Source organism: Alligator sinensis, unplaced genomic scaffold (assembly GCF_000455745.1).
Source record: "Alligator sinensis unplaced genomic scaffold, ASM45574v1 scaffold280_1, whole genome shotgun sequence".
Taxonomy (NCBI): Eukaryota; Metazoa; Chordata; order Crocodylia; family Alligatoridae; genus Alligator; species Alligator sinensis.
In genome coordinates this window covers 1,374,033-1,378,815 of record NW_005841835.1, presented here as the reverse complement: position 1 = coordinate 1,378,815, position 4,783 = coordinate 1,374,033, and the positions used below count along the sequence as shown (strand labels likewise).

General features: G+C 45.5%; 1 protein-coding gene across 6 annotated transcripts in view; it reads right to left on the bottom strand.

Moving 5' to 3' along the window:
- PROX2 (prospero homeobox 2) overlaps window positions 1-4,783 on the bottom strand; it is a 31,757-nt gene that overhangs the window by 22,762 nt on the left and 4,212 nt on the right. The gene's annotated exons all lie outside the window — the stretch shown is intronic.

Here is a 4,783-nt window from a genome sequence, read left to right as displayed (position 1 = left end):
AACTGGGCAGCTTCTGCTCCAATTCCAGCTCCCAGCCACCTTCCATCCATTCCTCCTGCCCTGCATGCTAAGCAGCCACCTGTGGGCATGGCTGAGTGGGTGGAAGGCAGCCCCACTGGGAAGCTATGCATGCTGGCTGAGGCTGGGGCCAGGGCTGTGCTGTCAGTGGGTGCTGGGTGGGTGCAGGCAGGAGCATGGCACAAGCTGCCCCAGGCAGGACTTGGCCCCATGTGGAGTGCCACGGGGCAGCCGTGGGTCAGACGGGGGGAGCGATGGACCGCGCGTGCACTGCACTGCCCGGGTGAGCTCTGCTGCATGCGCCCCCTGCCCCTCCACCCCTGGCCAGTTCCCAGGACCTAGCACACATGCACACCCCTCCCTCCACACACACACTCCACACACCCCCCGATGCCCCTCCCCACACACACAATATAAGAGAGTAAGACATTATCTTGAGCTATTATGCAATCACCTCTATATACACTACTCAAAAAAACATAAATCGGGACAAAAATATTTTAAAAATATAATTAGGTTATAGTAGATGTTTGATTTTTAGCATATGATTTATTGTTTATGTATAATTTGTTAAAATTATATCTTCTGAAGATTGTGCAACCCTTGACTGCTCACCAAAACTCTTTAAGTGGCCTGCCAGTCAAAGTAATTGCCCATCCATGCCATAGAGCAACCCCTAGAGGATTTTAGGTGCGTGTGCACTATCATCCACATTATCTAGCAGAGGAGGCTCAGCTCTGCCTGAAAAATAAAAAGGATTAACTGTTCTGTTCATCTGCTCCTCAGCACAGATAAGCAGCTGTGGTTTGGGCACTTCGGCTGCCTGTTTCTGCCGACACTGGGCATTGAAGCACAGAGGAACACAGTTGTTGCCCAGGTAGGATAATTGTGAATGCAATAGACTCAAGGCACCCTGTGGAAAATACCAGCTCTTTCCTTTCACTTTTTACAATAGAAAAATAACAGAGCAATTCTTCTGGTGCACAGTACTCAGAAAGACCAGCAGGTCAGAGTGGTTCTGATGCTATGGATTCCTATTTGAAATGTCTGGGTGTAGTATGTGTAGATGCTGGCAAACCAAACAATGCTAATACAATGCAGCAACCTGCAACACCCTTAAAAGGTTCACATGGCCATAACACCCTAGTTGAGAATCACTGGCATAAAGCCTACACACCCATAAGCAAGGCTTTTCCTGGCATCTGGCATACGTAGAGGAATGTAACTGATAACTAGGAACAAGGAGGAGTTACAGAGCTGGCAGTGCTGGCAAAAGGTTTCAATGGTGCAAGAGCAATGAAACTCTTGAATACTCTTTGCTGTCATCAGCATAAATCAGAACTGACAGGTCTGTGCAGTATTTTGCAGTTTATTTTTACATGTTCGTTTTTTCTTACAGAAAAATAAAAGGAAGGGGTTGGGGGTTAGCTGAGGAAAGCACAAGCTGTTGAACTGGCTGACAGGAGAACTGGGAGTAGTATGTCCCGCAGTCTGATACTCTGTCTCTGACAGCCAGTGCAAGAAACCTTGTAATAGACTATCATGGAATAAACCTTGGCTGGGGAAGTTCCTTTCTAACCCTCATCATTTAATGGCTAGATCATATTCTGAAGCAGGAGAGTTCAAATCTCCTCTGCACATGCTTAAATCATGCCTAATATCTCTGAGATTGTTCTTATTATGCTTTTGGAAATGTTGCAAAGGTCTTGCTCTCAATGTTATCTTGTAGTAATGAGTTCCAGGGGTTCATTGTCATTATTCTATACAGGCATTATTCTGTACACCTCCATCATGTCCAGTCTTATTTATCTCATCTCTACATTAAACGCCCTCATCATTTCCATGTCTCCGCACAGAAGTCTGATTCTGTCCCCTTGTTGTTTTGTTAGACATCTTCTGCTTCCATTCTATGCTTTTGGGATATGGTACTCCAAAACAGCACAGTGCCCTAGGAGGGGGAAAGCCCCTGATTTAGATCCAATTGTTAATGCAGACTAAAAGCTATTTGCTTTTGTTACCTGGCACTACAAAGTGAACAAGGATTTTACTGAGCTATCTGCAATGGCACCTTGGCCTTTTTCCCTACGTGTTGACAGTTCATTTAGAATTCACCGATGTGTGTAATTCCGCTGCGTCATTGCTTCCAAAGTGCAACACTGCCTTTGTCAGAAGTCAGTTTTATCTGCCTTCCTGCTACCTGGTCACCTGCCTTTAAAAGGCTGCTCTGTAATTTTTCAGATTCCTCAAGTCTTGAGGAACCTATGGTAAAAAAATGTGTATCACCTACAAATGATGACACTTCTCTGCCCTCCCTCTACCTCACATCATTAATAAATGCATCAGCCATTCTAATATATTATTTTGGGAGTCCCTTTGCCATGCTACAAACTGATCATTTATCTGTACTCTTTGTTTTCTGTCTCCGAGCTGGTTTCTAAGCAATCCATGAAAATACTCTACTTTTCACTCTCTTACTATATTGTTTTCCTGTCAGCCTCCTGTGAGGGACTTTGTCAAAGGTTGTTTTTTTTAAAGTCTGAGTAAATGACACCACCACATTCTCTTACCCTTCCCCCCAGGCTGACCTGCACTATTTTTCCAATACTCTGAAAGTAGGCTATTGATTGGAAAGGTTTTACAGAAGCTCTGGTTGTTTGTCCCCGTAATGTGATCATGTAGATCTATAATCTGTTCTCATTTTAGTTAGTTTGCCTGGATGGAAGTGAGGCTCTCTGATCTGTATTTCCCAGGATGTCCACTTTCACCCTTTATATAGATAGGATTAGCCCCAGTGACATAACATTCTTCTCGTGTAGCAGCTAGTTTTAATGGAGATGTATATAATGCCTATTTCAGCCATTTCATTTTCAAGCTCTGGATGGCACTAGGAGCCTGCTCTTTAACATATTTGGTGTTTCCTTTTGGCACTTGGCTCTCTCAGAATGCCTCATCTTTTTCATGAGAAAAGTGAAGCTGAAGGATTTCTCCAGATTAAAGCTTTAGACACCAGGGTGATAAACTCCTCCTAGTTGCAGCAGGTAGATGTGGGCTTGTCTATGAACTTTAAGCTTTGACCAACAATGCCAGCTTTTCCCGGGTACCCAAGTTGCTCTTGCTCCCCAGATATTCAGATGGACTGAAACAAAGGGCTTGATTTCAGTCCATTTTTCTTCCTCCTGGAAGGCTCCTCAAACTACATTGTGTTCCTCTGGAAGGGAGAAGGTGTTCTTAATTGAAGTAGTCACCTTTTACTTGCTGGATCCATGAATAGATGGGGCAGGGCTGTGTTCTGAGCCCACTTTGCATCCCAGGAGCACTGGCTTGGGGGAAGGGGGATCGGGTGTTTGCTGAGTGGTCTGAAAGGGCCCTTTTTAGCTGGGATCCTTTGTTTCCTTCCGTCTTTCTAGGGCCACAAAGCCTGCCCTCATTTCACTCTGTGATTAAACAGCTCTGTGAACCTGCACCCTGCCCCTTATAGGTAAATGGAACCAAAAATTCCTTCAGAGCTGCATTGTAGGGATGAATCCAGGGGCTGGCAAATCCCCACGTTTAAAAGGCAAGATGAGAACTTTCAGTCCCCTCTACGGCAGCTGTTGGTGCAGCACGCACCACATCTGATCTTAGAGACAGGATGTGCTCTGTGCCCCACCCTGCTTGACAGACTGAGGCACTTGCAGTTAATGCACACCCTCCTTGATATGCTGCTTCTCAGTAGAGAATGCTGCTTCTTCAGAGCCCAGGATAACTTTTGCATCCGTGAGCTCCCCTGACTGATGCAATGGATGGCCTCATCAGCTCTGCTTATCAAGGCAGCCTCAGGTACCAGGGGATAAGTGCAATGCTGTGTAAGAGAAGTAAAGAGTAATAGTCTCAGGCCGGTGCCCCTAGCTCCTATAAGGTGTACAGCAATGTGTTAGCGGTCACTTCTGCCCCTGTCAGTGTTTATGGCAATAGAGATCTTCTCATGTGAGCTCTCAGGTACCATCTCATTGAGCCCTCAGCTCCTTTGCCAGATGTATTAGTGAATGTTGTAAAAGACCTGATCCATGCTGAGTGTTACTAGCAGTTATCATCAGTGGCCTCCTCAGAACCATTAAAAAGGAGCCAGGGTTCTTTTACAAGAAGAAAGAGACAAACAAACAGAATGAGACTCCTCAGAAATCTGCAAGCTAACCTTCTCTGAGAACAGACTCTCCAGAGCCAGACTCCCCCAAACCCTGACATCCTGACTTCCCCCAAAATCTCAGAATCGTTTTTCTTAAACAGACATTCCCCATAAACTTCTCCAGCCTAATCCTCCTCAGAAAAACCAGGTTCTGCAAAACCTTGCTATCAAGAGATCCCCCGACTTCTAGATTTCCCAGTTTCCAATGAACAGCCAGAGCAGGCCTGGTGCCCCACAGAGACGGCAAGGTTCTTTGGGTAGATGTGATATCTTTTATTAGACCAACTCAGTAGATGGGGAAAAGTTCTTTGCAAGCTTTTGGGTGCAATCACCCCTCTTCAGGCATAGGAAGTCTCTGCTGTTCTGAGACTCCAGGGAATGTTTCTTTCATTCCTTGGAGTTTCAGAACAGCAGAGACTTCCTCTGCTTGAAGAAGAGCAATTGTGCCTGAAAGCTTGCAAAGAACTTTTTCCCCTCAACTACTCAGTTGGTCTAATAAAAGATATCACATCTACCCAAAGAGCCTTGCCTGCCTATGGCCTTAGACCAACCCGGCTACAACCAAAAACCCAGCCACAAAGACAGTGCACTTACCTTGGC